The following is a 15211-nucleotide window of genomic DNA, read 5'->3' as shown; positions in this document are numbered from 1 at the left end:
GGGACCCAGTGAATGACCTGCAGAGAGCTGGGACCAAAGTAACAAAGCCTACCATCAGTAACACACTACGCCGCCAGGGACTCAAATCCTGCAGTGCCAGACGTGTCCCCCTGCTTAAGCCAGTACATGTCCAGGCCCGTCTGAAGTTTGCTAGAGAGCATTTGGATGATCCAGAAGAAGATTGGGAGAATGTCATATGGTCAGATGAAACCAAAATATAACTTTTTGGTAAAAACTCACCTTGTCGTGTTTGGAGGACAAAGAATGCTGAGTTGCATCCAAAGAACACCATACCTACTGTGACGCATGGGGGTGGAAACATCATGCTTTGGGGCTGTTTTTCTGCAAAGGGACCAGGACGACTGATCCGTGTAAAGGAAAGAATGAATGGGGCCATGTATCGTGAGATTTTGAGTGAAAACCTCCTTCCATCAGCAAGGGCATTGAAGATGAAACGTGGCTGGGTCTTTCAGCATGACAATGATCCCAAACACACTGCCCGGGCAACGAAGGAGTGGCTTCGTAAGAAGCATTTCAAGGTGCTGGAGTGGCCTAGCCAGTCTCCAGATCTCAACCCCATAGAAAATCTTTGGAGGGAGTTGAAAGTCCGTGTTGCCCAGCAACTGCCCCAAAACATCACTGCTCTAGAGGAGATCTGCATGGAGGAATGGGCCAAAATACCAGCAACAGTGTGTGAAAACCTTGTGAAGACTTGACCTCTGTCATTGCCAACAAAGGGTATATAACAAAGTATTGAGATAAACTTTTGTTATTGACCAAATACTTATTTTCCACCATAATTTGCAAATAAATTCATTAAAAATCCCACAATGTGATTTTCAGGATTTTTTTCTTCTCATTTTGTCTGTCATAGTTGAAGTGTACCTATGATGAAAAGTACAGGCCTCTCTCATCTTTTTAAGTGGGAGAACTTGCACAATTGGTGGCTGACTAAATACTTTTTTGCCCCACTGTATATATGTTTTTATTTTTTTTTACAAACAAATAGTTATTTTGTATGCTCAACAAAAATTGGTAGATTATTTTATACTAATACAATTGTTTAGAGAAAGAGATTTTGTTTAAGAAGTAAAAAATAAAATTTAAAAATAGGGGTCAAAATTATTGGCACCCCTTTTTTTAATACTCTAGCACACTCCCCTTGCGAGAATAGCGACACTGAGCCTTTTTCTAACATGTTTTATGAGATTGGAGAACGTATTGGGAGGGGTCTTAGACCATTCCACCATACAGAATCTTTCCAGAGCCTTGATATCCTTCATCTGTGCTTATGGTGTCATGTACTGTCATGTTGTCTTGTCTCTGTCCTTTCCCTTCACCCTGTCTCCCTCTGCTGGTCGTGTTAGGTTACCTTTTCTCCCCCGCTTTCCCCCAGCTGTCCCTTGTCTCCTCTAACTACCCATTCACCCCGTTCCCCACCTGTTCCCTTTTTTCCCTCTGATTAGGTCCCAATATCTCTCTCTGTTTCTGCTCCTGTCCTTGTCGGATTCTTGTTTGTTTGTGTTTCATGCCTGAGCCAGACTATCGTCATGTTTGCTGTAACCTTGTCCTGTCCTGTCGGAATCTGCCGGTCTATCTGAGCCTACCTATGTTTGGTTATTAAAGAAGCTCTGTTTAAGTTAGTTCGCTTTTGGGTCCTCATTCACTCACCATAACAGAAGAATCCGACCAAGAATGGACCCAGCGACTTCGGATCCTCTCCACTCAGCCGTCGGGATCCAGGGAGCGATGCTAGGCAGACACGAGCAGGAAGTGTCTGCTGCTCGACATGCCGTTGAGACCCTGGCCACCCAAGTCTCCAACCTCACAGAACAGGTTCACCATCTCCGCCTCGATCCACCGGCCACTTCCAGGGCTTTCGAATCTCCGGAGCCCAGAATCAATAACCCGCCGTGTTACTCTGGGGAGCCCACTGAATGCCGCTCGTTCCTCACCCAGTGTGATATTGTGTTTTCTCTCCAGCCCAACACTTACTCCAGGAGCACTGCTCGTGTCGCCTACGTCATATCTCTCCTTATTGGACGGGCTCGTGAGTGGGGCACGGCAATCTGGGAGGCAAGGGCTGAGTGTACTAACCAGTATCAGGACTTTAAGGAGGAGATGATACGGGTTTTTGATCGATCTGTTTTTGGGGAGGAGGCTTCCAGGGCCCTGTCTTCCCTATGTCAAGGCAATCGATCCATAACAGACTACTCTATTGAGTTTCGCACTCTTGCTGTCTCCAGTGGCTGGAACGAGCCGGCCTTGCTCGCTCGTCTTCTGGAGGGTTTCCGCGCAGAGGTAAAGGATGAGATTCTCTCCCGGGAGGTTCCTTCCAGCGTGGATTCCTTGATTGAACTCGCTATTCGCATTGAGCGACGGGTTGATCTTCGTCACCGAGCTCGTGGAAAGGAGCTCGCGCTCTCCGTCGCCTCCCTCTCCGCATCACTACCATCTTCCTCTGCCGGCTCGGGTGCTGAGCCCATGCAGCTGGGAGGTATCCGCATCTCGACTGAGGAGAGGGAACGGAGAATCACCAACCGCCTCTGTCTCTATTGCGGTTCCGCTGGTCATTTTGTCACTTCATGTCCAGTAAAAGGCCAGAGCTCGTCAGTAAGCGGAGGGCTACTGGTGAGCGCTACTACTCCTGTCTCTCCTTCAAGATCCTGCACTACCTTGTCGGTCCATCTACGCTGGACCGGTTCGTCAGCTTCCTGCAGTGCCTTAATAGACTCTGGGGCGGAGGGCTGTTTTATGGACGAGACCTGGGCTCGGGAACATGACATTCCTCTCAGACTGTTAAAGGAGCCCACGGCCTTGTTCGCCCTGGATGGTAGTCCTCTCCCCAGGATTCAGCGTGAGACGCTACCTTTAACCCTCACTGTTTCTGGTAATCATAGTGAAACCATTTCTTTTTTAATTTTTCGTTCACCTTTTACACCTGTTGTTTTGGGCCATCCCTGGCTAGTTTGTCATAATCCTTCCATTAATTGGTCTAGTAATTCTATCCTCTCCTGGAACGTCTCTTGTCATGTGAAATGTTTAATGTCTGCTATCCCTCCTGTTTCCTCTGTCTCTTCTTCACAGGAGGAGCCTGGTGATTTGACAGGGGTGCCGGAGGAATATCACGATCTGCGCACGGTGTTCAGTCGGTCCAGGGCCACCTCTCTTCCTCCACACCGGTCGTATGATTGTAGTATTGATCTCCTTCCGGGAACCACCCCCCCCCCGGGGTAGACTATACTCTCTGTCGGCTCCCGAACGTAAGGCTCTCGAAGATTATTTGTCTGTAGCTCTTGACGCCGGTACCATAGTCCCCTCCTCCTCTCCCGCCGGAGCGGGGTTTTTTTTTGTCAAGAAGAAGGACGGGTCTCTGCGCCCCTGCATAGATTATCGAGGGCTGAATGACATAACAGTGAAGAATCGTTATCCGCTTCCTCTTATGTCTTCAGCCTTCGAGATCCTGCAGGGAGCCAGGTTTTTCACTAAGTTGGACCTTCGTAACGCTTACCATCTCGTGCGCATCAAGGAGGGGGACGAGTGGAAGACGGCGTTTAACACTCCGTTAGGGCACTTTGAATACCGGGTTCTTCCTTTCGGCCTCGCTAACGCTCCAGCTGTCTTTCAGGCATTAGTCAATGATGTCCTGAGAGACATGCTGAACATCTTTGTTTTCGTTTACCTTGACGATATCCTGATTTTTTTCACCGTCACTCCAGATTCATGTTCAGCACGTTCGACGTGTCCTCCAGCGCCTTTTAGAGAATTGTCTTTTTGTGAAGGCTGAGAAGTGCACTTTTCATGCCTCCTCCGTCACATTTCTCGGTTCTGTTATTTCCGCTGAAGGCATTAAGATGGATCCCGCTAAGGTCCAAGCTGTCATTGATTGGCCCGTCCCTAAGTCACGCGTCGAGCTGCAGCGCTTTCTCGGCTTCGCGAACTTCTATCGTCGTTTCATCCGTAATTTCGGTCAGGTGGCAGCTCCTCTCACAGCCCTTACTTCTGTCAAGACGTGCTTTAAGTGGTCCGTTTCCGCCCAGGGAGCTTTTGATCTCCTCAAGAATCGTTTTACATCCGCTCCTATCCTTGTTACACCTGACGTCTCTAGACAGTTCGTTGTCGAGGTTGACGCGTCAGAGGTGGGAGTGGGAGCCATCCTTTCTCAGCGCTCCCTCTCTGACGACAAGGTCCACCCATGCGCGTATTTTTCTCATCGCCTGTCGCCGTCGGAACGTAACTATGATGTGGGTAACCGCGAACTGCTCGCCATCCGGTTAGCCCTAGGCGAATGGCGACAGTGGTTGGAGGGGGCGACCGTTCCTTTTGTCGTTTGGACTGACCATAGGAACCTTGAGTACATCCGTTCTGCCAAACGACTTAATGCGCGTCAGGCGCGTTGGGCGCTGTTTTTCGCTCGTTTCGAGTTCGTGATTTCTTATCGTCCGGGCTCTAAGAACACCAAGCCTGATGCTTTGTCTCGTCTCTTCAGTTCTTCAGTAGCCTCCACTGACCCCGAGGGGATTCTCCCTGAGGGGCGTGTTGTCGGGTTGACTGTCTGGGGAATTGAGAGGCAGGTAAAGCAAGCACTCACTCAAACTCCGTCGCCGCGCGCTTGTCCTAGGAACCTTCTTTTCGTTCCCGTTCCTACTCGTCTGGCCGTTCTTCAGTGGGCTCACTCTGCCAAGTTAGCCGGCCACCCTGGCGTTCGGGGTACGCTTGCTTCCATTCGCCAGCGTTTCTGGTGGCCCACCCGGGAGCATGACACGCGTCGTTTCGTGGCTGCTTGTTCGGTCTGCGCGCAGACTAAGTCCGGTAACTCTCCTCCTGCCGGCCGTCTCAGGCCGCTTCCTATTCCCTCTCGACCGTGGTCTCACATCGCCTTAGATTTTGTCACCGGACTGCCTTCGTCAGCGGGGAAGACTGTTATTCTTACGGTTGTCGATAGGTTCTCTAAGGCGGCTCATTTCATTCCCCTTGCTAAGCTTCCTTCTGCTAAAGAGACGGCACAAATCATCATCGAGAATGTTTTCAGAATTCATGGCCTTCCGTCAGACGTCGTTTCGGACAGAGGTCCGCAATTCACGTCTCAATTTTGGAGGGAGTTTTGCCGTTTGATTGGGGCTTCCGTCAGTCTCTCTTCCGGCTTTCACCCCCAGTCTAACGGTCAAGCAGAACGGGCCAATCAGACTATTGGTCGCATCTTACGCAGTCTTTCTTTTCGCAACCCTGCGTCTTGGTCAGAACAGCTCCCCTGGGCAGAATACGCCCACAACTCGCTTCCTTCGTCTGCGACCGGGCTATCTCCTTTTCAGAGTAGCCTCGGGTACCAGCCTCCGTTGTTCTCATCTCAGTTCGCCGAGTCCAGCGTCCCCTCCGCTCAGGCTTTTGTCCAACGTTGCGAGCGCACCTGGAAGAGGGTCAGGTCTGCACTTTGCCGTTATAGGGCGCAGACTGTGAGAGCTGCTAATAAGCGTAGAACTAAGAGCCCTAGATATTGTCGCGGTCAGAGAGTTTGGCTCTCCACTCAGAACCTTCCCCTTAAGACGGCTTCTCGCAAGTTGACCCCGCGGTTCATTGGTCCATTCCGTATCTCTCAGGTCATTAATCCTGTCGCAGTGCGACTTCTTCTTCCGCGATATCTTCGTCGCGTCCACCCGGTCTTCCATGTCTCCTGTGTTAAGCCCGTTCTTCGCGCCCCCGCTCGTCTTCCCCCCCCCCCCCCCATCCTTGTCGAGGGCGCACCTATCTACAGGGTCCGTAAAATCTTGGACATGCGTCCTCGGGGCCGTGGTCATCAGTACCTAGTTGACTGGGAGGGGTACGGTCCTGAGGAGAGGAGTTGGGTTCCCTCTCGGGACGTGCTGGACCGTGCGCTGATTGATGATTTCCTCCGTTGCCGCCAGGTTTCCTCCTCGAGTGCGCCAGGAGGCGCTCGGTGAGTGGGGGGGTACTGTCATGTACTGTCATGTTGTCTTGTCTCTGTCCTTTCCCTTCACCCTGTCTCCCTCTGCTGGTCGTGTTAGGTTACCTTTTCTCCCCCGCTTTCCCCCAGCTGTCCCTTGTCTCCTCTAACTACCCATTCACCCCGTTCCCCACCTGTTCCCTTTTTTCCCTCTGATTAGGTCCCAATATCTCTCTCTGTTTCTGCTCCTGTCCTTGTCGGATTCTTGTTTGTTTGTGTTTCATGCCTGAGCCAGACTATCGTCATGTTTGCTGTAACCTTGTCCTGTCCTGTCGGAATCTGCCGGTCTATCTGAGCCTACCTATGTTTGGTTATTAAAGAAGCTCTGTTTAAGTTAGTTCGCTTTTGGGTCCTCATTCACTCACCATAACATATGGACTGCCCTCTTCAATTCAAACCACAGGTTTTCAATGGGGTTCAAGTCCGAAGACTGAGATGGCCATTGCAAAATGTTGATTTAGTGGTCAGTTAACCATTTCTTTGTAGATTTTGATTATTGCTTGTGGTTATTGTCTTGCTGGAAGGTCCACTTGCGACCAAGTGTCAGCTTCCTGGCAGAAGCAACCAGGTTTTTGATAAAAATGTCCTGGTACTTGGTAAAGTTCATGATACAGTTCCAATCCAAGTGCCAATGCCGTTTATTAAATTCCAGGCGGTGCTATGCTGTTGGGGAAACAACTTGAGTCACACAAAATGGAATATAACTTTGTGGATACAGTTCAGAATGACACAGTTTCATGAATAGGCCTACAACATTTAAAGACCTTCATCACTATACTGAGAGCTTTGCCGTTTAAAAAAATACAGATTTGGGTGTCAGATGAGGCTGGTGGGATGAGCTATAGGAGGACATGCTCATTGAAATGGCTGGAATGGAATACATGAAACAGAGTCAAACATGTGGTTTCCATGTTTTATTTGTTTGATACTGTAAAATGTATTATATTCTAGCCATTTCTTTGAGCCTGTCCTCCTGTAGCTCCTCCCACCAGCCTCCTCTGTTCGGTTTTTTTTGAACATTTGTTTGTGTTTTTTTAGAACCCCGATACTGCACAACGAGGATCAGGCAGTGAATCACTGTTTGGGGTAAGTTTATCAAAACAAAGGTGTCTGCACCCTATAACATGCCTTTTACATCCAAAATAGATATTTGGTTGTGAAAAATAAAACTCCTTTAACTACCTTGCTGGCTGTCTCCAAGTCCACACAGCCAACAAATAAAAATTGTACTCAGGATACCTACACTTTGGCACAATATAGAGACTGGATAAAGGATTTGTCGACTGTGAATTTGACTGCTAGGTGTGGTGTAGGAAAGGAGCAGCTCCGTCCCTGTCTTTCCTTCTGCCTGGCTAGAAAAGGAAACACCATCTGGAAAGAAACAGATGGAGGCGCATTCTCTATAGCAGAGAGGAAGAGGCAAAGCTAGAGGATTTACTCTGCCCAAAATCTGTCCGAGTGAGATAAGCTCTTTTTTGTTTGGAGGTCTATGAGAGTGATGAGTAATGTGAGGCTTATTTGATAGAGTAGAAGTTATGCAATGTTTAGGCTGTTACAAATGTGCTGATATAAGTGAACGCACGAGTCATTCCAGCAACTTTGAGAAAAAACAACTTAGTTGTGCCTGTTGTTCACACACACACACACACACACACACACACACACACACACACACACACACACACAGGACATGTATTTCCATTGTTCGAGAAGTCACTTGGTTATCTTGTCAATATAATAGATCATCTTTGCCTACAGTCACAACTGCAACCAATCAGAGAAGATAAACAATTAATTCAAACAGACCAGTTACCTCACCCATCACACTCATATGGCTACCATAATTCACAGAATAGAGGCACCTCATCCTTCTAGCTGGAAAATGGGACATTATTACATATATTTTTTTCTTCTTGCAAATATATATATATATATATATATATATATATATATATATATATATATATATATATATATATATATACAGGTAATGAGTTCAAACAGGTGCAGTTAATACAGGTAATGAGTGGAGAACAGGAGGACTTCTTAAAGAAAAACTAACAGGTCTGTGAGAGCCGGAATTCTTACTGGTTGGTAGGTGATCAAATACTTATATACTTATGTCATACTTATGTCATGCAAATGCAAATTAATTACTTAAAAATCATACAATGTGAAGTGTACCTATGATAAAAATTACAGACCTCTACATGCTTCGTAAGTAGGAAAACCTGCAAAATCGGCAGTGTATCAAATATTTGTTCTCCCCACTGTATATACATACACACATACATACATACACATGTAAATACATACAATCATACATATTTTTTATTTTATATATTTCCTTTATTGCCCTCCAACCCGACCACCCCTTCCCCAGTTGGAGCAAACTAGTGAACAACAACGCTTAGGCCTGTATTTCCAGCTTACATACTATATTCATTTTATGGACACAGTCTATTTTACAATTGTTTTATTTTGTTTGTTTTTAACTCTTGTCCTTCCTCTAAATTCAACCTCTCCCATATAATTATGATGTCCATCTGGTTTGATTTCTATTTGCCATAGATTTCAAACTGTGCTCTTTCAACAAAGTTCTGAACCTATATAAATTTTACAGACACAGTATGTTTTACATTAGTTATCTTGTTGTTATTAGTCCCAACCTTCAGCTCCATTCAACCCCTCCCGTCTATCTCTTAACACCATCCATATTGGATTTATATTTGCCATATATTTTTCAACTCTGCTGTGATGCTTCACAAAAGTTCTGAACCTTTCTGTTCTCATTGTTCCTACAGATTGAAAATTGAAAAGAAACATTTTTGCTAAAAGTATTATTATATTATTTGTCGATTGACTATGACTTTTCAGATCACCCAGTAGTGCGATATTCTTATAGGGAATGTGAAAAAGCATATTGTGGACATTCTCTCTCTCTCTAAATGAATGCAGAAGTTATAATAATGAAGATAAAGTATTTCAGTAAAGCGTTACATCACAATTAGCGTATTACTTAATTACTGTAAGCCTAGAAACCTGTTATCTGTGTGAGGGTCTGTTACACTGTTGGACTAAAGTGATGATAGGCTAAATGGCTATGGTTTGGACCTGGCGTTTTTTTCAGACCATGTGACTTTACCAGGAAAAACAACTCTGGGTGATAGATAGGTATTGTACAGTCTCGTTAATCAGTCTGTCTGTAACGAGATACTACAATGTAACATCACATGGCTATGGTGAGACTGTGTTAGCTCAGCTGGTCTTGCTGTGGTGGGATGATGTTATGCTAGTTGACAGTTGTGTGGTGTTATCAGTGACTCATTGCTACCAGAGAGATAAGCCGGTGGCCTAGTGCACGTCTCTTCTTTGAACACCCGACACCTAATAGGCAACAGGAAGTGGAAGACCTGCCTGGAATTACTACTGGCTAACTCTCATTCTACTGGGCTCTGAGGTATTACATTAAAGCAAACCCAAGGTAATGCAAACCCAGCGTCTCCTTCCTGTCTGTTTTTGTTTTTTACACACTCAACAATCACCTGCAATTTGTAGCCAAAGCAACCAATATTGTTTTATTACTTGCTCTGAGTACAAATCGTATTATTATTATTTTTTTTTACATATCCTATTTTCACCTATGTGCGCAAGTAAAGACGTACAACATCTCTTGAGTCACAGTGTTGCATGGTGTCTACTAAAGTTTGGACTGCGTACACACTCAATTGTAAAAGATTGTGAAATCTGACCTCCAGTGGAAACCTTTGGACATTACACTTGGAAAGGTACAGCTCATCAAAGTGGATTTCTGCCAGAGGTGGCTGGTGGGATGAGCTACAGGAGGACAGGCTCATTGTAATGGCTGGAGTGGAATAAATGCAACAGAGTCAAACATGTGGTTTCTATATTTTGTATTTGATTTGTTTTATATCGTAAAATGTATTCCATTCCAGCCATTACAATGAGCCTGCCCTCCTATAGCTCACCCCACCAGCCTCCTCTGATTTATGCAGTACAATCTTAAAATCAGATAGATTTGTTCTGTATTTATGTGATAGACATCCATTGATTGCTACGTTTCTAATGCAGTACAAACATTGCATGAGATATGGCAGTTGGTCATGGGTTATTTTTGATACACCAGAGGGCAGTAAAAGTCTACTCGGCAACTGTATCTCCAAATTCAATCTTGAACTTTTTACACACAAATGATAAGATAAAAATGATGAGATTACTAAAACATGGAGTAAACTATTGATTTGTAATATTGAGAAATTGAGAAATCTTTATTGTGCTGACTGTGTGTACAAGCTTGTGTACAACAAATCTTTCATATGGCACATTGTGTAAAATGGGCATATTTCATCTGTAAAGAGAAAAAAAGAGAAAGGAAGAAGTAATTTGAGAGCAAGGGAGAGATTGTAAGAGACAGAAAATAAAGAAACAAAGAAACAAAGAAAGAAACAAAGAGAGAGAGAGAGAGTGAGAGAGAGAGAGAGAGAGAGAGAGGATCATGTTTTCCCTACATCTTCAATGACAGCTCCATTTATGATGCTGGTGAATCATTCATTATCCCATGCTGTGGCTCTGGTCCTCCATGTTTTCCCTGTTTCCCCCTCTTGTCAACAGAGAACAGTCTGTCCACATTCCGCTCTCTCCTCTCCTCAGCTTGTAGAGGGGGAGAAATGCTCCTCTGGCAAAAAGCTTGACATACTCCCCCAACTCCACTGTTACTGAAGGCCTGGATGCAAGGACTTGGAGATACCTCGGCCCAAGTTCATTGTCGGACTCTGAACTGACTTGTACCCTGCACACTGACTCGGCACTGGTACCCCCTGTATATAGCCTCGTTATTGTTATGTTATTGTGTTACTTTAATTCGTTTTTACTTTAGTTTATTTGGTAAATATTTTATTAACTCTTCTTGAACTGCACTGTTGGTTAAGGGCTTGTAAGTAAGCATTTCACGCTAAGGTCTACATTTGTTGTATTCGGCACGTGACAAATACAGTTTGATTTGACTTAGGCTGCCTCTCAAATGGCACCCTATTCCATATATAGAGCCTGGATTCTGGTCAAAAGTAGTGCACCATACTGTATAACGAATAGGGTGCCATATTGGATGGATCCTGAGTCTGACTCTCTGAACAGCCCTGACTCTCTCTTTCTCTGCCAGACTTTTTGCTTGTCTCCATTGGCTAATGCTCCAAGGCCCAACTCAAAGCAGGTGCCTTGGAATGTTTGCCCATAACATTTATAATGTGTTAGGATTAGGGCTAACTCGGGGGAGAGGTGTGTAATTGTGAATTAATGATAGGCCTATATCTTCAACTGAATACTTTGATCTTCAACAGTTGTGTTTGTCATTGTTCATGAGTGAAATACATGAAAAATCATAAAAATCACATTTGACTTTAAAATGAAATTATAAACAGTTATTTTTTTCTCAGTCGCCATTAAGAATAACACATCTCTTATCACAGGACATTCTTTTGGCATCATGTAGTGGAATTTTCCAGCAGGCTAAGTATTATGTCATCTGGGGAGCTCTGTATTGGAATTATAGTCTGTGGTTCCTGAGTGTATCATGTACAGATAGGGATTCTTCTCATAAATTCAACCTTGTAAAGCTTGGTATTTCTCAAATAACTCTCAGCCGAATAACGTATTTTTTTATATTCTGGGTTATATTGTTCGGTCACACTTGAGTGAATACTTTAGATTCTTGAGGAGGTCTGTATGAGGTATTATGCTGAACGGGGAAGTCTAGATGTTTATCCATGTGATGTGCTGCATGAGCAACAATTCAAGTATGTTACAACATAACATTGGAGTAGAGTAGCTGTGTCAGCCTGGGCCAATTCATTTTCATTGCAGTAGAAAGTCATAAATACATGCAGGTGATTTGTAGACAAATACAGTACAAAGAGAGTATAAATGAATACAGGTAATATAAATACATAACATTCCTGCAAAGCAATTTTGGGTAAGATAATGATGATGTTCTTAATCAAAGCTTACTAATTCTATTAATCATACTGTTGCATGTAATAATGGAGAGAGAGTAACTACCATTTTTTTTATGTAGCACAATTTGACAAAAATGTTGCACATATGAAATGACAACAATCGTTATTAGTGTAAATCTAGTCGGTCGACCTGGTCAATGTAGCGGCTGAACACGTAAATGGATTGACTTCTGTGAATGTAACTGATAGGTAAAAGCTTTCAGTGGCAGGTATAGTGCCACTCATTGCTTTTATCTCTCAATAGATGACAAAACGGTTGGGTTGTTTAATGGTTTGTTTCATCTTAGAAGAGAAAAAGAGATTGTCTTGGCAGTGGACACTTCTCCTTGGGTTATTAAGATGCTGGCAGGATGGAGCACCATGGAAACTGAGCACCTCCTAGACAATAAGGTAATTGTACGAGTAGAAAGCTCCCGATGTCTTCAACAAATGAGAAAATTGGGCACACATTTCCTTCCATGTCCACTTTCCCTATTCTATTCTTCCAGTTCAAGTGAGATCTCTGTGATTGGTGGAAAGAGCCCCCCCCCCCCCCCGAAAAAAAACAAAAAAAAACAAACACCACACACGCACACACACACACACACACACACACACACACACACACACACACACACACACACACACAAAAGGAAATTAAGAATAGGATAGTAGCCATTTGAATTAAGTCCTAGTGTCCTCTGAACAGTATGTGATAACAATAAACAGACTCAGTAGCCAGGACACAGAACCAAATGGAGGCAAGGGAACCCAGTACAGCTCCTCAGGACTTTATAAGCTCTCCTTTATTCCACTGCAGAGATAAGAATCTATCCACTTTATTAATCCCATTTAGCAGGGATCTCTCTCTGTCTTTGTCTTTGTATGACCTGCGGCTGTAGTGTCACAGGGTCACAACGAGTTCCAGGAGAGGCGGTATAGGAACCTTCAATCAGGGGTGTCAGTCAGGGACATAGATGGCCTTTGATGAGGCCGTTCTTCTATACGTGGCAACAGTGAATGAAGGTTGTCGACACTGGTAATTAGAGAGAGGAACTATGGGTAACCAGAGGTCACATCCCCCAGCGTCCCCTCTGCTCCCTATATTAACTGGGCTATGGGGCCATCTCCCTCAGCTCAGAACTCATTCACTCAGGCCCTATAGACGTCAACTCAGGCTACCATTGTTGTTATTAATTAAAACAGCAAGTTAATAATCACTCCAAATACAATGTTCATTACATGGAAAAAAAGCTAAAGATACATTTATTTTGCATCTGGTTTTCATGTTCTTCTTAAGAATTGTCTCTAGGCCATTACCCCAACCCCCAGTATCCAAAAGACGGAACGCCCCCACCTGATTCCTGACAAAGAAAATGATCCAATAGTAAGCCCTGTGGCCCCAGTCTCCTTTTCACATCAGCTGTCAATGTGACAGACAGGCTTAACGTGGGAACACCAACACCAGCCAGCTTGGCCCACACTGTGGGAATGTCAGCCACCCACAGCAGCCAGCAGTCTCTCCAGCCACCCCTGGTCCTGGTCCTTCAAGGCCATAGCACCCAGGCTCCTCCAGGGCTGGTCTAATTAGTGGATTAGTGTGGGGTGTCTACATGCGCTTAGCACAAATCCCCCCTCAAAGTCATGATCATGATCAAATCAGGCATGAACTTGCCTTCAGTTCACAGAGGGGGTAAAAGCCTATTTGGTCAAGTTGAGGTAATAGCTTGAGTTGCCCAGATAACTTAAAGTGTAACTTTAAACATGATAAGTTAGTAAGAAGTAATTATAATCAACCAGATTCACTGTAATACAAAACCTAGTTATCTTTTATGCCAGTTAATGTGTTCTAAGTTGATTTCAGGAGTCCTCACTTCCGTTTCTCCAGTAACTTCATTGTATTATTCCACCAAAGGCCCTTTGAAGTCTTCATGCATTCATTCACAATTGTGATGATTCAAGATGGCTATTTGCGTCAAAGGCCTATGGGTGAACTAATCCATTCTGGCCACCCTGTGGACACTGGTTGATGGACTTTGAACAGGCAAGGACATAACCTCCAGAAACGGTTGAGTTTCCTCATAATAATCAGTGGTGGGAAAAGGACCGATGCTTCTTGGGCATTTGCTATCAGTTTATTCTCCTGCTTTCTTTGTCTCTATAATTCTCTGTCCATAAAATAGCTTTCAAGACCAACTGAAATGTAAAAAAAATAAAAAATAATTCAGGAGTCCATGTCGGCCTATCTGGCTTTGGTTTGTGTTTATCTACACTCCACTCGCTGCTGTATGTTTACGCTTTCCAACACTGACCTCATAACCTCAAAATAAGTCGAAATACTGTGCAATGTCATGCCTTTTGCATCGCTAATATACTCACCAATAACAACTCAAATTTGCTGCATGAGTACGTTCTCACAGGTGGGCCAGTCAATCTATGTTTCCTTGATGCATCTTGACAAAACTGATTGAAAGAAACATTTTAATCTGGAGTCCATGTAGGCCTATCTGGCTTTTGTTTGGTTACATTATTAATGCTCGCCTTTTGTCTGTCACGTTCTGACCTTAGTTCCTTTTTTATGTCATTATTTTAGTTGGTCAGGGCGTGAGTTGGGGTGGGCATTCTATGTTGTTTTTCTATGTTTTGTTCTGTTGTTATATTTCTATGTGTTTGGCCTAGTATGGTTCTCAATCAGAGGCAGGTGTCAGTCGTTTGTCTCTGATTGGGAGCCATATTTAGGTAGCCTGTTTTCTATTGTGTTTTGTGGGTGGTTGTATTCTGTGTTTTTTTTTTTTTTTTTTTTTTTTTTTTTTTTTTTTTTTTTTCCTCTCTCCTTTCTCTCCACATGTTTCGGTTGTTTGTGTGTACTTCTGTTATTTTGTTCAGTAGATTTATTAAATATATCATAATGGACACTTACCCCGCTGCACATTGGTCTGATCCTTGCTACTCCTCTGAAGAAGAGGAATTCCGTTACAGAACCACCCACCAAAAAAGGACCAAGCAGCATGGTAACGGGCAGCAGAAATCTCAAGACTCCTGGACATGGGAGGAGATTCTGGACGGCAAGTGACCCTGGGCACAGGCTGGGGAATATCACCGCCCCAAAGCAGAGCTGGAGGCAGCGAAAGCTGAGCGGCGGTGGTATGCGGAGGCAGCACGGCAGCGCGGCTGGGACGAGAGGCAGCCCCAAAAATGTATTGGGGGGGGGCACACGGGGAGTGTGGCTAAGTCAGGT

Source organism: Oncorhynchus mykiss, chromosome 24 (assembly GCF_057628025.1).
Source record: "Oncorhynchus mykiss isolate SJ-2025 chromosome 24, ASM5762802v1, whole genome shotgun sequence".
NCBI lineage: Eukaryota > Metazoa > Chordata > Actinopteri > Salmoniformes > Salmonidae > Oncorhynchus > Oncorhynchus mykiss.
Note: the sequence above shows the minus strand (reverse complement) of the source record.